Source organism: Lissotriton helveticus, chromosome 4_1 (genome assembly GCF_964261635.1).
Source record: "Lissotriton helveticus chromosome 4_1, aLisHel1.1, whole genome shotgun sequence".
Taxonomy (NCBI): domain Eukaryota; kingdom Metazoa; phylum Chordata; class Amphibia; order Caudata; family Salamandridae; genus Lissotriton; species Lissotriton helveticus.
In genome coordinates, this window is record NC_136063.1 from 20,442,408 (window position 1) to 20,469,142 (window position 26,735).

At 43.0% G+C, this 26,735-nt stretch overlaps 1 pseudogene across 1 annotated transcript; it reads left to right on the forward strand.

Annotated features, from left to right (window-relative positions):
• Window positions 1-2,490: 2,490 nt before the first annotated feature.
• On the forward strand, window positions 2,491-26,735 carry LOC144828290 (uncharacterized; annotated as a pseudogene). The gene is made up of 5 exons (XR_013610415.1): window positions 2,491-2,542; window positions 5,752-5,874; window positions 6,810-6,965; window positions 22,067-22,215; window positions 26,493-26,735. The product of XR_013610415.1 is annotated as an uncharacterized LOC144828290 (transcript).

The window sequence follows — 26,735 nt, forward strand, 5'->3', positions numbered from 1 at the left end:
TTGAGTAGAGAATTCATTGTCCTCTTTATTGCTGGATACACATGATTGATGGTCAATTAACCTGTCATCTAATCATAATATTAAGTGTACTCTTGTACTGAGTTGTTTAAAGGAAGCTTTCCATTCACTGACTCGGTAAGTGGATGGTGCTGATTTGAATTTAGGAGGGGAGAACTTGAGGGACTCCTTTATCAATCATATTACATTATTGCCATGGCATTGACTCTAAGTTGCAAAATATGGATTGATTAAAATGTATAAATTCTTATGACATTGTACTCCTACAAAAAATCCTGTCTAGGGACAACATGTTCTAGATAGATCCTCCTCATTTGCCTGTTATTCCATCTTTTTCAGGAAGATCTAAAGGTAGACTAATTACTTGGGTCTTTAGAGCCTTTATTTGTGCCATGGTAGACCATCGCACGGTGTGAAGAAATCTGCAAACTCATGAATTGACCTTTTCAAACAAGGGTAGTGTTCTGCTTGTCAATTTCTACAACAAAAATGTTCCAACATCTTAAATTCCTTCCTCATTTAATATTTTCTGACAAATTCGATCTATCTAGATTCTCTCTTATGCACGGTGGAAATTCTAGATTAAACAATAGACATGGCTTATAAAAATACTTCAAAGGAAATTGTGTAATTTATGTTCCTATAAGAGGAGCTCTGGGGAAATGATTTAGAAAGGATCTTGGTGTATGTAGATTATTAAAATATGTTACAACACAGTCACCCTTGAACCTCTAGGACAGACCTAACCACACTTACCTTCTGGCCATAATAATTTGGTTGGCTAATTGTTCTCTACCCCTGCATAAACGACTGTGTGATGGTCAGCCAGTGTAGAGAAGTAGCCATTGGAGAGGTGGAGAGGTGGAGTGGTGTGACTCACTGGTTAGAGGCGGCAGACCTGTAAGCAGAGAACGGCCCGGGACCAGGGTTCAATTCCCGACGCGGCAGGGTCTTGGACCAGGGTCAACGGGCTCAATAATTCTCGCCTCAGTGCCTACTCTAACCAGGGAACACACTTGGTAACTCTGGGCATTAAGCTTGCCTCATCTCTACAACGGCCCCCCACAGATGCCGGGGATGCCTGGTTTCACCCAGGAGATACCCAGAAAGGGACCATCTCACAGGGAAACCCAGGACAGGTTCCCCAGCGGTCTACAGCGCCAGGACACTCGGGTAGAGTAACAGTGCGCTTTACAAGTATCCCACAAAAAATTAATTGAGGGGTTGTTTCCAATTGGTCCTCCCTTAGAGTCGGAAAATTGGTCAGAACCCTCACCAAAGGTGATGCTGTCAGCGGTAAATGGAGAGAAGAATAGTCATTTGATTTCTGACTTAGGTAAACTGAGAATAAGCCTTTCATTACTGTAATAAATTATTCTCCGCCTTGATGAACGCCAGATCTGTATGACAAAAAAAGGTAAAACGCGATGGCTCTGCACTCCTCAGTTTTTTTCTGAAGTTGTTAAGGTGATCAAGAAACCAGAGATTAGGAATACCTAAAGAGGAAATTAAAAATATGAAATGTACCATATAAATGTGATAAAAGACTCTTTTTAGGTATCAGAATTAAGGTGGTAGAATCCCAATTTGCACATTTATTTAAATGTATGAATGAATCATTGATGTAAAATACATAAAATGGCATCTGTAGCATAAATTGCAGGAGCCACACCAAATAGCAGGATGGAATGGAGGAGGTATGTACTGCAAAGCATAATTACTGAAAGAAGATATCCAGAGTGCAGTATTTTCTGGGTTGGTTAAATACCTCTTATTTCAGGTTATGGCCCTGGTAGTGTGGTGACACATACTGATGCAGTATTTACCAGCCTAAGGTCTTCATGCTTGCTTCTTTTGACATTTTTCTTTAAAATGTATCAAACGTGCGATATTTAACCTCTGCAGTAAGGACTCCACCCGTCTCTAAGGAGAAAACATATTATTCATAGTCAAGATTCCTGCAAATATGTATCCATGTTTGTGTGTTTGGAATTGAGCCTGAACGTATAATCAGGGTGTGTTGCAGAGGTCAGGGCAACTGACTCCGGAGCCCGGGATCTCACGGTTCGATCCCTGGGGCTGGAGGCAGGTCAGCCCAGCACCATGTGACTCTGGGCAATAACTCGCTTAATCTTCCCGACGGCCCCCAGCGCCTTGACACCTTCGGGAAATTGTTTGCGCTTTACAAATACTCGACAGTACAACTGTGCATTTACTCAATAATTCTGCCTTACATCATGTCATACAATTATTGGATATACATTTCCTAGACATTATGTAAGCAACTAGAGAAGTGCACCCAGTGACACACAAAGGGTGCAGCCACATCTTGTGTACAGAGCTCAGGTATCATGCACCCCGCCCTTCTGGGGCAGTATAAAAGGCATGCCCTGAGCACGAGATGTACGGAAGACCCAGGCACGTGATCCAACAGAAAGACTGCATCAACTTTCTCCTTACTCTCTTACAATCATGAGGGCCAACCTTGCAGCTGTGGTCATGCTCCAGGCACTGATAACTGGAGGTAAGATGAGCGTACCCTTTTACAGTCTTAATTATTTTAAGTTCACTTAAAGGTGCACATAGATAAGAAGAAAGTTATGATCAGGACCGAGCTTCCCTTCCCCCTGAAATTAGCTGTAAGTTTAAATGTCCCCAGCTGACTCTATCTACTATCATAGGATTGCCCTTGTTCCCTTTGTCCCTGTCGTTCCCTGTATGTTCCAATGTTTATCTCAGCCTTTAATTGCAGGGAAATCTCCACCCACAAACCAAAAATCTGGTGCTGTCCTAGGCACCCCCCGTGGTGTGCTCCAAGGTGGGCTATAAGTAGAATTATTTGAAGTGACGTGGAGTATTCAGAGGGTGCCTAACTTTACCTGGGTGCCTGTCTGAGGCTATCCTTGGCTGGACCTAGTAAATGTTTGAGTCCTGTGCCCTGAGACTTGTGACAATGTGACAATGCAGTCAGTTATGGTCTCAAACATCGCGACAGGTGCAGCATTGAGGGTAATCACCTTCAGAGCATCTGTTGTCACAGTTTCCATAAGTTGATCAGCAAAATACATTTGCCTGAAAGTTGGGAGTGTGGAGAAGCAAGTGGCTAGTTCAACCAGGTAGTGTACAGGCTGTCTGTGTTGCAGTGTCAAGGCACTTTTGGAAACAAACGTTGCCCCAGTCTTGTTTCCACAGTTCCCTCTAAGGCAGTTAGTGATTCTTAACTTCTTCCTCCATCTCAGGTGGGTTGATGCTGGGATTGTGTCAGGTTTGAATCGGCAGAACCATTACGGCATTGCTGATAATACAGATTGAAAAACTATAATTGTTCGGTGTTTCCTCAAAGAAGTAACGCCTGTGTGACTCAGCGTCCAAGGAATTTCTAGGGGTACAATCTATCCTGTTGTCTCATTTAGCCCAGTGGTAAAATTAAAAAATATTGTCCTGTGTTGGACAAACCTCCTCGTAATGATGGTCGTTATTGTCATGAAATATAAGAAAAAAACTTTACCAACGAGTATAATTTGTTCCTTGACTTTGGCTCCAGCAAACATGAGAGTTGCATCCCAACTCGAGTTCATAGTGTATGAAAAAGGTTATTCGAAGGCAGATGAGTTCAGAGTCTTTATCCTGCCAGTGCAGATTGTCTGCTAAATATTTTAAAAACAGATTTTCCTTGAAATGAGATGAGATAAGAGTGTGAAATCTTTCATGCTGCACGATTACTGAGCTCTTGCTTTACTGCAATTTGATTTTTTATAGAACGTCTTACCAAAGTTTAGTTAATCAAAGTCTTAATTAAGATATCACAATGAAAACAGCTTAGCCATCCTTTCTCCTGAAAGCATAGCAATCTAAAAGCAAGTTAGGTGTTAGGTGTAAAGGAGAAAGGTTTAAACTTCAATCCAACAGTTTACTTATAAAATAGACAGCTATGATCACATTAGCTATAGGTTGTTGCTCTTTTAAGCTGAACATTTGTGACTAAGGCTTGGTTAGCGAGTCGGATTCACAGAAAAGGTCAGAAGTTCATGTAGTAAAAAATGGGGGAACCCAACTATAGTAAATTTGCTTTTGCAGAGTGGTCACTCTATATTATTATTATATTAAGGATTCCTATTTTTCTGCTATTATGACTATGTGGACTGTGCATCAATGCAACAATATGTGTTCTGTCTTAAAACTGTTGCAAACTGGCTTCATATCATTGACCCTTCAGTAAGTACGTTGACCCATAAAATGCACCATTGGTATTAAACTTAAATGTCATCTGTAGGTTGCAGTGTTTATTGCATCACATGACACGTCATATAATTGTTATCTGACATAATGTAATTTTTCTTTCCTCCAATCACTTCCATCTTTCCTTTCGAGTGTAAATGCAAAATACTCATACAGTTGTGTAATACTATATGTCTAACCATAGATTTTTTGTACAGGAAGGGTAACTTTCAGTACGCAAGCAATGCAAGATATCACACTCACTGCTTGCACTATGGTGCAAGTGCGTGTGCATGGCACAAGGTAGACAAAAGTTCCCCAGCACAGGCAGAGAGGTAAACAGCACAATAGCTATGTAGACATTGTGCTGGTCTGCTCTCTTCACTTTGATGCAACACAGCACATCAGCATTGGTTGCTTCCCTCTTTTGTGCCAAGGTTTTATGAATCTGCCCCTCTATATTTAATTAACTCTTTGTATCTGTATTTGCCCTTTTCTAAATTGTCCATCTTTCTCTGTCTATCCATTTCTGTTTTTCTGTCATTCTCTTTCTGTCTCAGTCTGTTACTATACTATCATACCTCTGCTTTCCTACATCTCTCCCCAAGTGCCATTTTGTGTTTACTTTCCTACACTTTCCTACTCTCTAAATAGCTAGAATTGTTTTATTTTACAGTATCTTTTGTACCACTGATCACCAGGGGCCATATCACAGAAGTGCACCTGGGGTGTAACAAGTGTTTGTCCCATTGTGTGTGCTCCTGGGCCCTTTAGTATTACAGAAGGGGCCTCAGAACCGTGAGTATCTCCTTCTGTAATAACGGTTGTGCTGGCTCACATAAAGCACCAGTGCTATCATCAGAGGGTATTCTCTCATATGCGGGGAGTGCGGCCCATGCAAATGAGGGAATCCTTCTGCCTCTGTGCCCGTGTTGTATTTCAGATGTGGTGCAGAGGTAGAAAAGTAGTCTGGAGGTGCACTAAAACGTGTCACACTGTCAGAGCATCACCAGATGGCACTCCTCTGAAGTGGAAAGTGGCTCCTTAGGCGCCACCCAGAAATACCCTATCAGGTGGGTACAGTCACTCACTACACCTGCCTGCAAGGGGATTTGTAATCTCCCTTAGAAGTGCAGGCAGGTAGCCGCCTGCACTGTGAAACATGGAGCAGCTTCAAAGCAGCCGCTCTGGTTTAGCGTAGCCCTCGATGCAACATGACTTGGCAGCTGCCCTGGGGCCAGACCATTCATCCTAATACAACACATTTTCCTTGTTCATGTCCGGTACACCTTTTAAAAGGTGTGCCCGTGGTAAGCAAGAAAAATTCACCCTATGTATGATACAGCCTAAACATTTTCTTGGCTTCTCCTTATTCTTAAATCATTTCACTGCAAAGAGTGACTGGGTTCCACTCTAACGTTAAAGAATCTATACTTATTTACATGTATTTCACCCTGTTTGAATTGAAAGTACAATTATACTCACATCTCTACAATGCATATCCTTTTTCAGCAGATTGCCTACTTTATGAACAGTGTCTTGCTATCGGCAGCAGCCATTGCTCAGGTATCTTCAAGCAATGCCCTCCTGACGTCACTCACTGCGTCAAAGAACAAGAACTGGAGAACAACACGCTGGGTGAGTGCCACATGCCCACATACCTGTACTGTACTGTGACTCAATCCTCAACATTCTGGCCAAAGATAATTCTTAAGAGGCTATTGCAGCTTGCAACGCCGGCAACCACTGTCATCACTGCCAGGGAAGAGGTGTGGCGCCACGGCCAGGGTGACCGTTGCTGGATTCTGGGGATCAAGGTTCCATCGGCGGCAGATTAGCGCAGCACCATGTGACTCCGGGCACTAGCTTACTTAATCTTCCTGATGGCCCCTAGCGCCTGGAGACCCTTACGGGTGATTGTTCGCACTTTACAAATGTGGATTATTATTATTATTATTATTAATATGTGAGCCATATCTGTATGAAGGGCCTGAGTAAGCACCATGATATCATTATTTTAATAATCCTTTGCTGAATTATTAAACACTTTGCTTGTGTGCTTTTTTGAAACGTGGAGTGACAGAGCCACCGTGTGGATTGCCATAATACATGTGCCTCTGATATGAAATATGTGATGGTGCCAATCACCCTTCCAAATTCCCTTCCATTGCGTCCACATGGCAGCAACTTGTGATTCACTAATGAGTGCTTTCTGGTATAAATTCCTCAATCTTGCTAGCAGCAGTTCTCTTGTTTGAAAGTACTAATTTGCAAACAGTCTCTGACAAAAAAAATTTGAGGTTTAGAATTGTGAAAAAAAAATAATAAAGGCATGAAAGTAACATCAGTGACAAAATTCAATTAAGTAAGCATTGTCGAGGGAGGTGCCAGATGTGACCATTCTCAAATGTACAAGAGGACATTTTCTCCCACCATAACATTGACATTTGCTAAAAAATAATCTACAAGTTACTTTGACACACCAAACCCTTGCTTTTTCAGGGGCAGCTGTTTTATCTGTAGTACTCACTCATGTCTGCTCTAAAACTCACACTACGCATTTCTGCCAACAGGGGGTGAAGTTATTCTAACTGCATTCAAGGACTGTCTGGATCCTTCCCACAAAGCAACCTGCGGAAGAGACTTAACATTTAAAAACTCAGTTTCCTCTTTAAGAATTAGCAGAACTTGCTGCGACTCTGACTTCTGCAATGGAGGAGATGTGCAAGGTATGTATGTTCATGGCTCTGACATCCGTTAAACAGGCAATATAAATAATACATGCAGTCTGTGACTCCGACATGAGAACCCGAGGATATTTGCAGGGTATGTACAGGTAGTGATTCCTACATCTGTAACCGAGGAATAGTGGACGGTACATACAGTCAGTGACACCAACATCTTTAACATAGAGTAGCTATAGGGTACATCCAGTTTGTGACTCTGACATCTGTAACCGAGGGGATGCCTGCATTTGCTACTCACCAAGAGACAGATATAATGTAATGCCCTGTGCATTGCCCACAAGTTAAAGTATTCATCTGGTTCTCATGTACTACAACATCTCATCACTCCACCGCCTCAAGAGCACTAAGATCTAACAATCTGTCCTTCTTTGAAGTACCCAATATCAAGAGATTGAGGGGAGGAGGGTGCTCATTTGCTTATCATATTATGGAATACTCTTCCCATACAGCTCAGTTCTAATAACACTCTGTCAAGTTCTAGAGAGCAATTAAAAATGCATCTTTTTTAACTACACCGCCAGTGGCATTCTTTTGACACATCTGTTGTTTATTCTCACGACAGCACCGGAAGCTCGATTCGGGCAGCTATGTATGCTTTATAAAAAGCTTTGAGATAACATAAAATAAAATGCGAAGGTATATTCAGCAACAGAGATGAAGTGCAGTATACATACAACAAGGGGTGGTGAGGGACAGAGTCTCTGAATTAAGCAGAATACTCTCACCCAGTCAAGAGATCAGGGCTAGATCCAACTCCGTTTTTTAGCTCATTGCACCATCCCAGTTTCAGAACCTGGCTGTATGCCAATTAGTCTGTTCCTGTCCCAGTGCATGATGGGAACAGGGCAAACCAAACTACAAAAGCCAATTCTTACACTGGGAAGGAAACAAGCTTCCGGGGACCGGTTTCTGGCATTACAGCCGTCTTCGGCCCGGCTTGCTTGAATCCTGATGGTGCAATGAGCAAGGGACTCATGTCTGAGTATACCCTTCCACGCTTAGGGTGGACAAAATTATTTACAACAAGGGGTGGTGAGGGACAGAGTCTCTGAATTAAGCAGAATACTCTCACCCAGTCAAGAGATCAGGGCTAGATCCAACTCCGTTTTTTAGCTCATTGCACCATCCCAGTTTCAGAACCTGGCTGTATGCAAATTAGTCTGTTCCTGTCCCAGTGCATGATGGGAACAGGGCAAACCAAACTACAAAAGCCAATTCTTACACTGGGAAGGAAACAAGCTTCCGGGGACCGGTTTCTGGCATTACAGCCGTCTTCGGCCCGGCTTGCTTGAATCCTGATGGTGCAATGAGCAAGGGACTCATGTCTGAGTATACCCTTCCACGCTTAGGGTGGACAAAATTATTTACAACAAGGGGTGGTGAGGGACAGAGTCTCTGAATTAAGCAGAATACTCTCACCCAGTCAAGAGATCAGGGCTAGATCCAACTCCGTTTTTTAGCTCATTGCACCATCCCAGTTTCAGAACCTGGCTGTATGCAAATTAGTCTGTTCCTGTCCCAGTGCATGATGGGAACAGGGCAAACCAAACTACAAAAGCCAATTCTTACACTGGGAAGGAAACAAGCTTCCGGGGACCGGTTTCTGGCATTACAGCCGTCTTCGGCCCGGCTTGCTTGAATCCTGATGGTGCAATGAGCAAGGGACTCATGTCTGAGTATACCCTTCCACGCTTAGGGTGGACAAAATTATTTACAACAAGGGGTGGTGAGGGACAGAGTCTCTGAATTAAGCAGAATACTCTCACCCAGTCAAGAGATCAGGGCTAGATCCAACTCCGTTTTTTAGCTCATTGCACCATCCCAGTTTCAGAACCTGGCTGTATGCAAATTAGTCTGTTCCTGTCCCAGTGCATGATGGGAACAGGGCAAACCAAACTACAAAAGCCAATTCTTACACTGGGAAGGAAACAAGCTTCCGGGGACCGGTTTCTGGCATTACAGCCGTCTTCGGCCCGGCTTGCTTGAATCCTGATGGTGCAATGAGCAAGGGACTCATGTCTGAGTATACCCTTCCACGCTTAGGGTGGACAAAATTATTTACAACAAGGGGTGGTGAGGGACAGAGTCTCTGAATTAAGCAGAATACTCTCACCCAGTCAAGAGATCAGGGCTAGATCCAACTCCGTTTTTTAGCTCATTGCACCATCCCAGTTTCAGAACCTGGCTGTATGCAAATTAGTCTGTTCCTGTCCCAGTGCATGATGGGAACAGGGCAAACCAAACTACAAAAGCCAATTCTTACACTGGGAAGGAAACAAGCTTCCGGGGACCGGTTTCTGGCATTACAGCCGTCTTCGGCCCGGCTTGCTTGAATCCTGATGGTGCAATGAGCAAGGGACTCATGTCTGAGTATACCCTTCCACGCTTAGGGTGGACAAAATTATTTACAACAAGGGGTGGTGAGGGACAGAGTCTCTGAATTAAGCAGAATACTCTCACCCAGTCAAGAGATCAGGGCTAGATCCAACTCCGTTTTTTAGCTCATTGCACCATCCCAGTTTCAGAACCTGGCTGTATGCAAATTAGTCTGTTCCTGTCCCAGTGCATGATGGGAACAGGGCAAACCAAACTACAAAAGCCAATTCTTACACTGGGAAGGAAACAAGCTTCCGGGGACCGGTTTCTGGCATTACAGCCGTCTTCGGCCCGGCTTGCTTGAATCCTGATGGTGCAATGAGCAAGGGACTCATGTCTGAGTATACCCTTCCACGCTTAGGGTGGACAAAATTATTTACAACAAGGGGTGGTGAGGGACAGAGTCTCTGAATTAAGCAGAATACTCTCACCCAGTCAAGAGATCAGGGCTAGATCCAACTCCGTTTTTTAGCTCATTGCACCATCCCAGTTTCAGAACCTGGCTGTATGCAAATTAGTCTGTTCCTGTCCCAGTGCATGATGGGAACAGGGCAAACCAAACTACAAAAGCCAATTCTTACACTGGGAAGGAAACAAGCTTCCGGGGACCGGTTTCTGGCATTACAGCCGTCTTCGGCCCGGCTTGCTTGAATCCTGATGGTGCAATGAGCAAGGGACTCATGTCTGAGTATACCCTTCCACGCTTAGGGTGGACAAAATTATTTACAACAAGGGGTGGTGAGGGACAGAGTCTCTGAATTAAGCAGAATACTCTCACCCAGTCAAGAGATCAGGGCTAGATCCAACTCCGTTTTTTAGCTCATTGCACCATCCCAGTTTCAGAACCTGGCTGTATGCAAATTAGTCTGTTCCTGTCCCAGTGCATGATGGGAACAGGGCAAACCAAACTACAAAAGCCAATTCTTACACTGGGAAGGAAACAAGCTTCCGGGGACCGGTTTCTGGCATTACAGCCGTCTTCGGCCCGGCTTGCTTGAATCCTGATGGTGCAATGAGCAAGGGACTCATGTCTGAGTATACCCTTCCACGCTTAGGGTGGACAAAATTATTTACAACAAGGGGTGGTGAGGGACAGAGTCTCTGAATTAAGCAGAATACTCTCACCCAGTCAAGAGATCAGGGCTAGATCCAACTCCGTTTTTTAGCTCATTGCACCATCCCAGTTTCAGAACCTGGCTGTATGCAAATTAGTCTGTTCCTGTCCCAGTGCATGATGGGAACAGGGCAAACCAAACTACAAAAGCCAATTCTTACACTGGGAAGGAAACAAGCTTCCGGGGACCGGTTTCTGGCATTACAGCCGTCTTCGGCCCGGCTTGCTTGAATCCTGATGGTGCAATGAGCAAGGGACTCATGTCTGAGTATACCCTTCCACGCTTAGGGTGGACACAATTATTTACAACAAGGGGTGGTGAGGGACAGAGTCTCTGAATTAAGCAGAATACTCTCACCCAGTCAAGAGATCAGGGCTAGATCCAAATCCTTGTTGTATATAATTTTGTCCACCCTAAGCGTGGAAGGGTATACTCAGATGTGAGTCCCTTGCTCATTGCACCATCAGGATTCAAGCAAGCCGGGCCGAAGACGCCTGAAATGGCAGAAACCGGTCCCCGGAAGCTTGTTTGCTTCCCAGTGTAAGAATTGGCTTTTGTAGTCTGGTCTGCCCTGTTCCCATGATGCACTGGGCCAGGGACAGACTAATTTGCATACAGCCAGGTTCTGAAACTGGGATGGTGCAATGAGCTAAAAAACGGTGTTGGATCTAGCCCTGATCTTTTGACTGGGTGAGAGTACTCTGCTTAATTCAGAGACTCTGTCCATCACCACCCCTTGTTGTATATAATTTTGTCCACCCTAAGCGTGGAAGGGTATACTCAGATGTGAGTCCCTTGCTCATTGCACCATCAGGATTCAAGCAAGCCGGGCCGAAGACGCCTGAAATGGCAGAAACCGGTCCCCGGAAGCTTGTTTCCTTCCCAGTGTAAGAATTGGCTTTTGTAGTCTGGTCTGCCCTGTTCCCATGATGCACTGGGCCAGGGACAGACTAATTTGCATACAGCCAGGTTCTGAAACTGGGATGGTGCAATGAGCTAAAAAACGGTGTTGGATCTAGCCCTGATCTTTTGACTGGGTGAGAGTACTCTGCTTAATTCAGAGACTCTGTCCATCACCACCCCTTGTTGTATATAATTTTGTCCACCCTAAGCGTGGAAGGGTATACTCAGATGTGAGTCCCTTGCTCATTGCACCATCAGGATTCAAGCAAGCCGGGCCGAAGACGCCTGAAATGGCAGAAACCGGTCCCCGGAAGCTTGTTTCCTTCCCAGTGTAAGAATTGGCTTTTGTAGTCTGGTCTGCCCTGTTCCCATGATGCACTGGGCCAGGGACAGACTAATTTGCATACAGCCAGGTTCTGAAACTGGGATGGTGTAATGAGCTAAAAAACGGTGTTGGATCTAGCCCTGATCTTTTGACTGGGTGAGAGTACTCTGCTTAATTCAGAGACTCTGTCCATCACCACCCCTTGTTGTATATAATTTTGTCCACCCTAAGCGTGGAAGGGTATACTCAGATGTGAGTCCCTTGCTCATTGCACCATCAGGATTCAAGCAAGCCGGGCCGAAGACGCCTGAAATGGCAGAAACCGGTCCCCGGAAGCTTGTTTCCTTCCCAGTGTAAGAATTGGCTTTTGTAGTCTGGTCTGCCCTGTTCCCATGATGCACTGGGCCAGGGACAGACTAATTTGCATACAGCCAGGTTCTGAAACTGGGATGGTGCAATGAGCTAAAAAACGGTGTTGGATCTAGCCCTGATCTTTTGACTGGGTGAGAGTACTCTGCTTAATTCAGAGACTCTGTCCATCACCACCCCTTGTTGTATACAGTATACATACAGCCTGTGACTCTGACTCATTTAACAGAGGCAATGTGCAGAGTGCATGCAGTCGGTGACTCCAACATCTGTAACAGATGGGATGTTCAGGGTACGTGCAGTCTGTGACTACAACATCTGTAACAGATGGGATGTTCAGGGTACGTGCAGTCTGTGACTACAACATCTGTAACAGATGGGATGTTCAGGGTCTGTACTGTCTATGACTCTGAAATCTTCAAGAGGGGGATGTGCATTCAAATATAAACATGTTTGAGCTGTCAGTTCCTGGAAGCTTTAAAGGCAAACGGTCATTAAACATGAAGTCTTCTTATCTACCTGTCTCAGCATAATTACTTCATTTTGGCGACGATCTGTCTGACCGTTGAGTGCCTCTACCCACGTGTGTTGCTCTTGTTTTCTGTTTGCCTCGATTTGACAACCTAGTCCTTCCGCCACTTCATCTGCTTGCTGTCATTTTCTACGTGGTGACATCCTCCTCATTTCTCCATTCATTCAGTTGTACCCTTCTGTCTCTAACACCGATGGGATGTCGCATCTCGGTGTTTTATGTGGGTAATCAGTCGAGTGCGGATGCATCTCAAGTTTCAGGCACAGTTTGTCACTGCCAGTTTACCGAGGACATTGCATGCTGTTTAAGTTTCAAGCTAAATGTGTCTTTGCCAGCAATCGGAAGACTTTGCCAAACTGTGAGTTTTTTTTTTTTCTCGTTTCTGGCCATCCCTGGTGTGATTTTTGTATTTTTTACTGACTTGGTTTTGCTGCATTGAGTCGTGGTGGTTCCTATCTGTGCTGTTTCTATTTCAAGGCACAGAGATCCTCTCCATCTCACGTCCTCCTCCTTTTGATGATGGTGAAGTGAGACATTATTTAAAGAAAAACTGCTGTAATTATTTCTCTTCAAGGAAGGAAAGCTGAAAGCGGCAAAGTTCTTTTTGAAGGAATACAGAGGTGACATTTTTCAAGCTCTTCAGGAAGTGGTGAAGTGTGTAACTTGAACTTCTTCAAGTGTCGTATTTAATCTAATTAAGATAGTGTGGTGGAATTTAAGGAGGCGTTGAAGTGTTTATTTTAGGTAATAGACAAACTTCAGTAAAGTGATAATTGTACTAGTAGTAGTGGGAAGGCGCTTTTTAAGAATCTTTTCATCTTAGCTTGTTATTCTAGTGATATTAGTGGTTCCAGTGGCTTCAACATCTAAGAAACTATTGTTTCAGTTAATTTTTTTTTTGTAGGTGACTTTCAGTCTCTAAATGGATCCTTTGCAGTTTGTTTTCATAATTGCATTCCTGTCTTTTGGGAAAATGTGTGCTATTCACAACTAATTATTGCTTTTCAGGTCTTCAAGCATTGCCTCACAGTTCTTTTTTCTCTTAATTTTCTTTAGTAAAAAAGTTTGTTTATTACACCCAACTTTTACGTTGCAGTTGGACTTTCAACATGGTATTTCTTAAATTATTTTAGTTTTCAACATGCAAAGTGTACAACTTTCTCCCCCCTTTTTAAAGCGTACATGTGATCCTGCAGTTAGGTGGAAGGTTTGGTACAGAGCATTTGAAAAATATTTAGGTGCCATGGGGGTAGCACATTTAGTGCGCAGAGAAAACGATTCAGTGTAGAACATAATTTTGGGTTTGAGGGGCAAGCTGTGTTAGAGCATCTTCCTCCTTTGGAAGTAGTTCCAGGAGAAGAGATACTAGATGAGTTTGAACAAGCAGTCAGTTTGTTGCAGAAGCAATTTGATGTGGAAAGAAGTCTTATGGTAGCCAGACATAAATGTTTCACAAGAGTACAAGACAATGACAAGAGCATTGTATACTCATTCGTGATCAGATTGTTGTTCACTGTAGCGATAAAAAAGTCCAAGAAAAGTTACTTACTCTGAAAAATCCATTGTTACAAGAAACTATTTCCATAGTTAAGAGTAATGAGCTCTCCAAAAAAGCGTCGCGGGAATTAAAACCAGAGAACAATGCTGTAGGTGTTATTAGGGAGGGTAAGGATAAAATTAAGAAAGCGCACATGGATAAAGACACAAATCAATCGGAGCAAAAACAAGTTAGGTACATCAGAAACAAAAATGAAAAGAGAAGTGGGTTTTCAAAAAATGTTTGTACAAAATGTGGTTTTCCTTCTCATTTTCCAAATTCCAGGATGTGTCCAGCAAAGAATGCCTCGTGCCGCAAATGTGGCAAAGAAGGTCACTTTGCAAAGATGGGTGGTTTTCGTTGCAGCGTGAGTGTGGTGTATGCTGAAGAAAACAAATGTATTCCGGTGTGTGAAGTTGTTAGTTCATTAACTGATTTATTAGTGGTTGTAAAAGATGATTCTGAGGTTTGTGTTGATCCTGTTGTTGAAGATGTAGTGGATGGTAAGCCTCTTGAGTTGTTGGTCGATTCCGGTGCGTGCATGACAATGATCACTGATGAAATATTTGAAAAGACATGGGGGTACAGGCACCGCAATCCTCCAGTCAGAAGTCTTGTTTCCTATGAAGGCAGAAAAATTGAGTTATCTGTTTTTTTTTAAACATCTCTTGTATTTAAAGACAGACAAATCTGTGGGGAAGTGTATGTGGCAAAGAAAGGTCTTAACATTCTTGGGTGGTCCCATCACGGCTTGTTTGGCATGACACTTAGACCTGGCACTTCGGTACAAGTTTTGGTTGTGAATGATTTTCATCAAGGGGAAACTTTAATATCTTGGTCCAAAATATTTCCTAGGGTTTTTGGTGACAGTTTGGGATGCATTAAAGGTTTTAAGCATCTTATCAAGGTCAAAGAAGGTGCTGTCCCAATCAAACACATGTTACGTAATGTGCCGTTTAGTGTCAGAGATGATCTTTCAGCTGAACTTAGGAGCATGTGTAAGTCAGGGGTCATCAAACCTATTGAATCTTCCCACTGGTAGTCCCCCCTTGTTGTCATGCAAAAAAAATAGGAGTCTCTGAGTTTGCATAGACTTACACAGCTTGAACAGAGAGATCTGGGTGGACTCACATCCCCTTCCCCGTATTGATGATATTCTGTCCAAGTTTACTGGTGCAAGATTCTTTTTTTCAAAAATCTATCTTGCATCAGCATATCATCAAAATGAACTAGACCCTGCCACTAAGCATTTGACCGCTTGTGTGTCTCCCAAAGGGACATTTCAGTTTAGGAGGATGCCTTTCGGTTTAGCCACGGCAGCTTCAGTTTTATAACGTATCATGGAAAAGGTGTTGGAAGGGGTCACTAACACAGTAGTTTTTCAAGACGACATTTTGGTTGCTGGTAACTGCAAAGAATCTCACAACAAAATCTTGCCACTGTTTTAGAGAAGTTAGAGGGTAAATGTATTGTAGACAATAGACTTAAATGCGTTTTTGGTGTAGACTCCATTGAATATTTGGGGCATCGTATTTCTGTAGAATGAATTGTTCCTAGAGAAGGTCTTATCGAGGCCATTGTGAATGCTCATTTTCCCTCTCCCAAAGAGTTGATGTCTTTGTTTTTGGAATGTGTGAATTCTATACAAAGTTTATTCCCAATGTTGCTGCCAAGACTGTACACATGAGAGAATTACTTAAGAAAAAGTTCAAGTTCGTTTGGGATGATGTCTGTATGGATAAGTTTTCTCAGCTCAAGAAAGAATTAGGGCCTTGCAAGATCCTTAACCTTGTGATCCCAATTATCAGTGTACTGTGTCTGTTGACACCAGTTTATATGGTCTGGGGGGGCATGATTTCTCAAGTTAAACAGGAAAAATAATTCACTGTAGGATTTGCATCACAGGCTCTACGCCCAAGTGAAAAGAATTACTCAGTTATTGAACGTGAGCTGTTGGCATTCTGTTGGGCAGTGGAGAAGTTCAAATGTTTTCTTTGGGGTAAGATGTTTAGTCTCCTGACTGATCATAAACCATTCATTCCTATTCTTGAGGGAAAAATTGTAAACAATCATACGCCTTGGCTGGTCAGACTAAGGTCTAAAAATTTACAATATCATTTTGAGGTTGCGCATATGACTGGGGGAAGAAACACCAGTTTCCTTGTACTTTGCATAAACAAGAACTTGATGATGATGCTGATGAGGAGTGTCTTATTGCTGCTGTGGATGTTTGCTGTTTTAGTTGTATTTCAAAACATGTAGATGGTCATCTTCACCCTTTTGCAGATGAACTTACTTTGGAGGGTGGAGAAATGATCATCTGGGGGGAAAATGTATCCCTCCAGAGTCTTTGAGAAGTCGCATTATTGACTACGGCCGTGAGGGCCATCTTGGTCATACCAATACAAGAAAAGTATCCGAGCTGTCTTATTGGTGGCCTTCCATGAAATGACAAATTGTTGAAGGTTGTGTGACATGTTGTTCCAGCAACAAAGTTATACACATTGTCTCTCCTCCTGTACAAGAGTGTATGTTCCAATGGTCCTTGGTTGAAGCTTGCCATTGATTTTGTGGGGCCATTAAACATTATACCAAATAAGTATAAATGTGCTTTAGTTGTGGCTGATTATTTTAGTAAATGGTGGGAGGTGCAATTTATGACTGATCCCAATTCGCAGGAAGTCATCAAGTTTCTTCAGAGTCTCTCTGTAAGAGAGGGTTTTCCCAAAGAGATTGTCTCCGACAATGGAGTACAATTTATCTCAAAAGAAAAGTCTGATTTTTTGAGCCAGTCTGGTATTGCTTATAAGCGTGTGGCACTCTATCACCCACAGGCTAATGGTTTTATTGAGCGCGCCAACCGTATTCTAGTTGAATGTGCTCAATGGGCTATCTCTTCTAGGACTGATATTAAAGAAGCTGTTCAAAGTATGCTCTGGGCACATCGTACCACTCCCAGCTCCATCACAGGTTCCAGTCCTTTCAAACTTCTCAGAGGTAGAGAAGCTTCATTTCACATGTGCCCTGCTTTGATAAAGAAATGGGACTCCCCGCCCAAGTGTGGAGAATCTCATGATAAAGTTGGATCAGTTGATCAGTGTGTTCTTCAAAATTCTAAGAATGTTGAATCTAATGTTTCTGTGGGAGATTGGGTGAGAGTTAAATCCCCTTTAAACGTCCCTAAAGGACTTTCAAAGTTTGGTACTCCTGTTAAGGTTAATGCTGTTTCACGGTTTCTGTCCGGGTCAATGGGAAGAATTATCTAGGATCTACAAAATTCCTAAAAGAGAAGTTTAGCAACAAGACCTTGAGCCAGGAGATGTGGCAGACACTTTAGCAGTGATGGAATGGTAGAGTAGAGTGGAGTGGTACAATTATGCTTCCGCCTAATCGCATGGATTTGTAAACTAAATGTTTTGTCCAATGTATTTTAGTTCTAATAGTTGGTATCATTTTATCTTTATTCATATCCTTTATCTTCTTATCACGTTATTTATTTATTAGTAGTCTTCTTCCTTGCTGATCTGTTTCTCTTGTTTTTATCTTTGCCTCCTTTGCACTTAGTTTTGTTGTTATTAGGAAGAGAGGAGATGATGTAATAATCTATTCTATCTCTTCAGTGGCATCTGTGATGTCATTGTCATGACAAAAGAATGTACATGTTTGAATGATAGGAGCCTGTGAGTTCCTGGGAGCTGTGGAGGCAAACGGTCATTAAACATGAAGTCTCCTTATCTACCTGTCTCAGCGTAATGACTTCAGGCACCTTGGGTATTCCAATGGGTTATATAGTGATGTTTTCATTTTATTACTTAAGAAACTATAGTGAAACAAAAATGTATCTACCATACAGCTTCCTATTCTGCTGATGTGGGGCCGAGTCACACCAGGACACATTTCAAGTTACTGGCAATAGCTTGACAGGTCACTTTTAAAGCCTAGTCCACTGCTCACTGAACACTCAAATGGGACAGACCATGATTCCATCAGCGAAAGCATATCACATATAACAAGCAAGAGTTACAGCTCTGGAATGAATCAACTACTGACTGTACCACACATTTGAAAGGAACGATATGACAATACCTCCTTCACAGTCATCCTGTGAGCCAATGATTTCCACTTCCGAATAGTATGACACCTATTAGTATGATCATTAATACCACTTTCTACAAATTTGTAAACAGATATTCTAGGCTGCATCTAACCTTGCAGTCTCAGCAAAACAACAGAAATGTGCTTAAATAATCAAAGGATATTTTCTTTAGCGCAACTTGTCACCCATGAAAAACATGTCAATCGAACTATAAAAAAAGTCTTTGAATCTTACACATACATGAATTTTATATCCAACACTTCTGAAACAGTATCCTCCTAAAAGAGCATATAACCCTGACATTTGAGTGTTATGAATTCCAATAAACATCATGTAATGTAATACAATATATATTCCTCATGTTCATTGCTTGGAGCATACACAATTAAGTCAAAGTGCAAAGGTGCATCTTTACCACCCTATCATGCATTGCCTCATCACATTAGCCAGAGCCCTTGTGAGAATCCTGTGGAAGAAGCCAACCCAGAGACAAAGACGTACAGCAGGTCGTGGCTGTGGACTGCTTGAATAAGGAGGTTTAAATGAGTATGGGTGTATGTTTTATAAACTTTGATGTAGCATGTTGTTTAATGTGAATATTATCTTTCTGGGGTAAAATTCCCCTTAGAATTTTGCTGAGTGGAAAAATGTCCTCTCTGGATCCTCTGGCATCTCCTGAAAATAATGTGTATGATTACATGACTTGATCATATTATGGACTAGACTGTTCTTCAACAGTGCCAACAACTGAACTGTAGAAATCATTAGCCCCAGAAAAGGCATATAAGAATGACTGTCTTCTTCACTTACTCTACTCTTTCAGGGGCTGTCCTTCTTCCCAGCAATGATAGTGAGGTAGTGACATTCTTTAAGATCATCATGTCATGTTCCATCCTTACCTTGTGGCAGCGTTTCCTGGATGCAGACAGAGAGGGCTCAACTCCGTACTCGAGCGATGTGCGCATTCCTCGTTTCCGGTTTAAAGGAGTTAGCGGTCTAGCTGTACTCCGGAGGCCGCCGGCATCGTCAAAGCACTTCCGGGGGAAACCAGTTAAGAACTGTGGTTTCTGCCCGTTCTGTGCTTTAGATTCTGGATTCCTGAAGCCATATGCCAGCGTTCCTGCCTGCATTACACCGAGACGTTTGCAACGCTGCCACGCTTCTCTTCTCGAGCCCGTCTTTCCCGGAAGCGTGAGTACCCGACCGCTCCGAGACGCGCTTTCGCTAAGAGCCTTCTTGGAACCACTTCATTCAGGACGCTCTGCCTTACTGCACCGGTAGTCTTGCTGGCTTACCTGGGTGCGTCTATTGTTTGTTTTGCCATCGCGCAGAAGCGCATTGTTTGTTTTGCCTATTACCTTGCTGATTTTGTTATTCAGTTACATTGCCACCGCGCAGGAGCGCATAGCTTGTTTTGCCTATTGCCTTGCTGATTTTGTTAATTACTTACATTGCCATTGCGCAGGAGCGCATAGCTTGTTTTGCCTATTGCCTTGCTGATTTTGTTATTCCCTTACATTGCCATCGCGCAGGAGCGCATAGCTTGTTTTGCTACTGCCTTGCTGATTTTGTTATTCCCTTACATTGCCACCGCGCAGGAGCGCATGGCTTGTTTTGCCTATTGCCTTGCTGATTTTGTTATTCCCTTACATTTCCATCGCGCAGGAGCGCATAGCTTGTTTTGCCTATTGCCTTGCTGATTTTGTTATTCACTTACATTGCTACCGAGCAGGAGCGCATAGCTTGATTTGCCTATCGCCTTGCTGATTTTGTTATTCACTTACATTGCCACCGCGCAGGAGCGCATAGCTTGTTTTGCCTATTGCCTTGCTGATTTTGTTATCCACTTACATTGCCATCGCGCAGGAGCGCATAGCTTGTTTTGCCTATTGCCTTGCTGATTTTGTTATTCACTTACATTGCCACCGCGCAGGAGCGCATAGCTTGTTTTGCCTATTGCCTTGCTGATTTTGTTATTCACTTACATTGCTACCGAGCAGGAGCGCATAGCTTGTTTTGCCTATTGCCTTGCTGATTTTGTTATTCACTTACATTGCCACCGCGCAGGAGCGCATAGCTTGTTTTGCCTATTGCCTTGCTGATTTTGTTATCCACTTACATTGCCATCGCGCAGGAGCGCATAGCTTGTTTTGCCTATTGCCTTGCTGATTTTTTTATTCACTTACATTGCCACCGCGCAGGAGCGCATAGCTTGTTTTGCCTATTGCCTTGCTGATTTTGTTATTCACTTACATTGCCATCGCGCAGGAGCGCATCGCTTGTTTTGCCTATTGCCTTGCTGATTTTGTTATTCACTTACATTGCCATCGCGCAGGAGTGCATAGCGTGTTTTACCATTTGCCTTGCTGATTTTTCTACGGTCACACTGGGAGCCCTTACGTTGGGTGTCGCCCATAAACAGAGGGAGACACAGCATCAAGCTCCCCGGTCCATCCAACATTCATTTTTGGCTTCCTTCCCCGTGCCCATCAGCGTCCTCAATCTGTGTATAGCCAGCTTGGGAGGTAGGTGGGTCCGGCGGTGGTGGTCCATGTCGTCTCTGCAGGATTGCCTTACAGGTCACAAGTAAGACTTGTGGGGTCCTTGACACATCAAGATAGACTTTCAAAAAACATCAAAAATACAATCATGGTAACCTTTCACCAATTTCCTTCCTAGACTACATTTAGACTTTAAAGGTTCCAAATTAGATATTGAATTTTATCATCATTATAGTTCATGCATTAAGTGAGAAGTTAAAGCCAGAATATGTTCATGAAACAGACCTTTATGGATACGTTAATTTAATATGACCAATGCAGGTTATGTGCGTTAACACCACATTGTCATTCTCAGGGGCTTTTGTCTAACATCTAAAGATAAAAATCCTGTCTCCCACATAATAGGCTCTATCTGCTGACAATAGGACATGTGGGAATTTAAATGATGAAAGAGTCTTCATCGATTGGTAGTCAAAGTAGACTACCATGCTGTCCACAAGTACAGACACTGTCACTGTCAGCATCAATTTGTTTTTTATTCTGCCTCAATAGGAGTTCTGCTGCCACCTTCATCCTGGTGATTATTCTCAGGGCAATCTTAATGAAGAGGAATATGCTAGATCTAAAACCTCCTCTGATATCAGCTTCTCATCAGGTTCTGAATGTTTATGAGCAGTGTGGGCTTAAGATGCTGCCTTGAAACAAAGGCCAGAGAGTAAGTGAAAGCACAACTTGCTGCACATTCTCACACCACTTTGTCTCTTCTCCTTGCAACACCTGTCTCTCTACGAACAAGTGGTATTTACATAAAGCCACCTGCTTTGTCACAAAGATGTCAATAAGAAAGAGGACATTAAACAAAATTGCACACTTACCTGTAACATTAGTATGTTTTGAAGAGGAAATCAAGACTCCTACTGTGTGTCCATTGTGGTGCCTGCAATGATGGGCTGCCTGACATCTGGAGCCCACTTTCCCCTTCCTTTAAAATATCTTGGTATTTTGGGGCATGGAGCATGGGCTAACTGGTTCATTTAAAACGCACTCAATATATTGGCATTGACACTATTTACTTTAACCTCAACCTGGTGCATGGCTGATATGTGGATGGGGTTTTGCCCTCACGTCTCCCAGACATGGAGAATGCAAGGGTTCGGGTCTAGTGATTTAATTCAAGCACACTAAATTGTACAGCAGTTAAGTGGAAAATAATTGTTATTCTGGGCAAGCATAACATCAACAAATCTGTGCCACAAGTGGGGTGTTTAATGTCATTGCTATTAGGGTGGGAAAATTAAGCTTCTCAATTCCTGTTCTGTGTTATTATAGTGCCTGCTGTAGACGAGACTCCCAATGGATATACTTGTGAGTCTTGTTTTACTAGCCTGTCTGCGACACCTGTACAGCAGCTGGAGAAGTTCAGTGCACTGGGGAGCACAACACCTGTGCCAGCTTCACTGGAACTGCCTCCAGGCCTGGTGAGCTTTACAGATTTTGTATTTATGAGTTCTATATCCCACTGCACTAATCTTCTTGGTTTGTGGTTCTTTTTTTCAAACTAAGGGGCTGATTATGATGTCTGTGGGACCGATACTGACAGGATGTCAGTGTCGATCTCACTGTCATCTCTAACTGCTGTCAGATTGCTGCATTAGGATGTGGTCAGACCAACACTATTAGCCCCGGGACTGACCAATGCTTCTGACCGGCTCAAGGAGCCCATTGGGCAGTCAGTCCAATCACATTCCCCGCCATGGGGATTACGGTCATCCTCTCTGCCAGCCATTTCAAGTCAGGTCTTCCAATGTGAAAAATGGCTGGTGGAAAGCTTTTTTGGGGCACCTTGGAGGGCCCCTGACCCATGTGGCCCTCAACTATGGACCCGGGGGGACACCTTGGTGCCCCCTAAACATCCCTGCATCATGTGACAGGCACAGCATGCCTCAATATAAATAGACATGTTTCTGACCGCTTCCACAGCAGTTAAGTCCTAATTTGGTAGGTGAGCCCACTGACCTCTTGTCAGAAAGTCTGCTTATTACAATGATGGTGGTCTAATGTTCCTCTGTCCGCCATCCTAATCTACCTCTAAATGCTGTTCACACTAATTGGTTGTGATTATTTACATAACATCCAACAGAATATCTCCAGCTTGAATGGTTACACCAAATTTAAAGTAGAAATCATCCCTCATTGACCAAATATCCCCTGATGATGTGGTATTTGATTAGTGCAAACCCAGACAAAAAGTCACAAAGGTGCTATACATGGTCGTAGGCAAAGTACACTAAGGCTAAGCTTCAGAGCGACCACAGTGATTGGTAAACTGAGTCTAGGACACCTGAAAGATGTGTGTCTTGTTCCATCCATTCTACACCCAGATAGCTTGTGACCGGCACTACAAAAGTGTCATCAGGCTCAATTACCAGCTGGGTCTTCTTTGTATCTGAGGCAGGAAAAAAAGCTTATACATCATAAATTAGGATGTATAAAGGACATCTGAAAGCAAACCAGGTGTAGTCATTATCATAATGAAAATATTTCAGCAAATAACCCCCCCAGAGCACTATTTGCTGGTCATAACTTCTTGATAAAAAGTATGAACCATTTCCCCAAGCTACCCCAACACACAAAAGTGCATTGTTCTGAAGAGTATTTATTGTAGCTCCTGTCAACATATTACCACCCTCCTGGGGTGCTTCTATTAATGTGCCAATGGCCATAAATCAGGCCCCAAAAACTATTGTACTATTTCGCTCCTGGACACTTTGGTAAACATGTTGAACAGGATCTTAATGAAAAGTTTGCAGGAATGCTCTAAGGAATATTCTATTTTATCAACAGACAAGTTTTGCTTCAGAAAAGGCCTTGGAACTATCGGGTAATACGTCAAGCTGGACCTGTTAATACGGAAATATCCCAAATCAGAATGTTGCACCTTTGTTTTGCAGATCCAAGTAGTACATTTGATTTTGTTCACCATACCATCCTTTGGTAATTGTTGATCTCCCTTGGTGCTTCTAGGCCAAATATAGGTTTCCTTCAAGTCTTTACGTGAATGTATCCAGAAAAGTTCAGGTTGGCTCACAGGGTTAGTGCTCGCTCACTTTCACAGTGGGGCAGGGCATTCCTCGCGGCTGTGTTTAGACCTCTTTACTGTTTTCTCTTTTTATCAATGAGGTGGATAAGTCTTTGCAGTCATTGCAAACTGATGCTCCTTATGTGGCTGGGCGTCCTATACCAGTGTTATTATATGCTGATGATGCTGTCTTGCTGTCTAGGACTCCGGTTGGTCTGCAGAAATTGTTGAGTGCCTTTGAAGAGTTTATGTCTTCTAAAAATATGGTGATCAACAAATCTGCAACTTTAGCAATGATCTGTGGGCATAAACCCAGAGAATGTAATTTTTTTTTACTGATAATATCTGATTTCTAACTTACATGCTTTTTCCTACTTGGAGGTTCTATGTACAGGTAATGACTCTTGGCCACAACAGATATTAAATGGCAAAGACAAAATGAGCAGAAACTCTAATGGGATTTATAGGTTCTCATCTAAGCTAGGGAGCTGACACATTAGAGGGGTGGCTTCTGCTTCCCATGGGACTGGCCTAACACGTTGCTCCTAGTACAGCACTGTAAGTTGAGGAAATAGGTTTGTTTTTTAAATGATTATTATTCCTCCCTGTGGTCGAACATCAGGAGGTTGGTCTACAGTACTTGGAGGACAGACTCTTGTCAAGGCCTTTGTTATTACAGTTTTCTATAGGGGGTAAAGAAGAAACCAGTGTTTCCAAATCTATTATCCTTGACGGCTTAAATCAGGATAGTGTATCACATATCCCTCGGCTAGCATATATTAAATCTTCTTTTAGTTTGTTCTTTTAACTGCCCATATTATCAGACCCCACCCAAGTACTGTCACTCACTAAGAAAACTATCAAAGGATCATTTTTCCAGCATAGACTGGGAAGGAGAATGGGCACTGAAATGATGAAATCTATGGTTGCTTTTTATACGTCACTTGAATTGGAAAAGGGTTGCAAAATATATTTATCCTGTGTCACCGACATACAGTACCATTTTCTTTTGACTAGGCCTATGCGGTGAACTTCCCTCTGTTCGCCGGGTTTGCAGAGTTTTCTGCATTTTGCGCTTTGTTGATCACACAGAGTTGTGAAAAAGTACACTCTGAAACGTTGGCGAGCAAGTAACGTCCAACGCTAGACCACTGCAAGCAGCTGAAGATGGTCACGACTGCTCATGTTCAGAAACTATCCCCGTTGAGGAAGCTGCCACTCGAGGAGAAAATCCCCTTGAGCTGCAGAAAGAAGCAGTGTCCTCTTGAGCTGTGCATTATGACGTTTGTGCTAGGAGCGGCACCAAGTGCTAAAAATCAGTGCAAACGGCACAAACTAATGGAGTTTCCAGCTACTTTGGAGTTCAGAGTAACACAAATCTGCAAACTCTGACTTGCCCACTTTTGACAAGGTTTGGTGCAGTGCATCACTTGCTGGTTTCTTCCTAACATGAAGTCCTGCCCCTCTGATATGATCTTTTGCATGTGTGATAGTCAGAGTAAACAGACTGCATTGCAGTTTTTGCTGTTTTGCAATTTGTTTCTAAGCTGTAGCCATTTTTATCTAAAACCCAAAATAGTTGCCAAGAACATTTGATGTCATTATGAAGCATTCAATTCCCCTTCTGTGTGTTTCACTGTTGCTCGTTTTATCCCGAAGGCCATACATTTAAGGAAAATTGTTATGTATTAGCAAATCGCCTGACTTGTATTAGATATGCTTAAACATTGTTTTGATGATCATGTCTGTTACTTGGACACAGTTTCATACAGTGTTTATAATATGCTTGATGCACTTGTATGTCTGTTATTGAACTAGCTGAAAAAAGGTAATGAATTGAATCAAATTGTATAGCTCACCTCTAGTAGACAGTGCTGGAGCCAATATGCCCAGACCCTCAGAGTGCAACTCTCAGAACACCACAGGGCATTGTTGAGGAGCGTGGAGACAGTAGTCGTGCCTGCCACAATCAGCATTATTTCATCTCATTGGGCGGCACAGGCAGCGGGTTCTGTCCAGACATCGAAAAGCAGAGAAGGACCTGGGGATCTGGGTTTGAGTCTTGGTAACGACACCAAACATCCTGTGATTCTGGGCAAATCACTTAATCTCCCCGTGCCTAACAAAAATGAAAGTGTGTCCTCATGTAACGTAACTGGTGCTATGTAAAGCGCTCTGATACCTGATTCAGTTCGGGTCTAGTTCGCGCTATAAAAAACTCTGCAAAAAAAAAAGGTCTGAGGGCCACATTGGCTGGGGAGGGCATGGGAGCCAGTGATATGACTCAAAGCTTGCCCAGATGTCTGCAAGGCATGTTCCCTCCAGGGGAGTCAGCCATCTTGGATGGGTATAGGAGGAAGAGCCTGCTGCTGCCAGAGTTATCTGGACCCATACAAAGTAGGGCAATTTAGGTCAGTGGCACCACTCTGTTCCTTTTAATCAATATTAATTCAGAGGATTGCTGTTTATGTCATGTTTAATTGTCCTGCCTAATGGGGGAAGAGACGAGAAGATGCAGAAGTAGAAGACAAACAATGTAACACTTTCAGTCTTTGCAATTCTTACCTTTTGGGTGTGACTAAATATTGATCATACGATATACCCGCATGGCGGACATGTGTGTGCGTCTTACAGCATTACTAATGACTGATTATTGTCTGTTTGTTTTTTCTACAGGTGAAGTTGTGAAACAGTATACTATTAGAGGATGCTCTACACACGATTACTGTCAATTATTCCAAATGGTTGGGACACAATTTTTCACTTATGATTTACAGTGCTCACCTGCCAAGAAGCTGTGAGACCATTGGTCACACCTCTGACGCAGTAATACCCCAGCTTGGTAGCTGTCAGTAGAAACATTTTCAAAGTTTTACAAGTGCCTGGCATGCAGAGTCTGGACTTGTGAAGTGTAACACT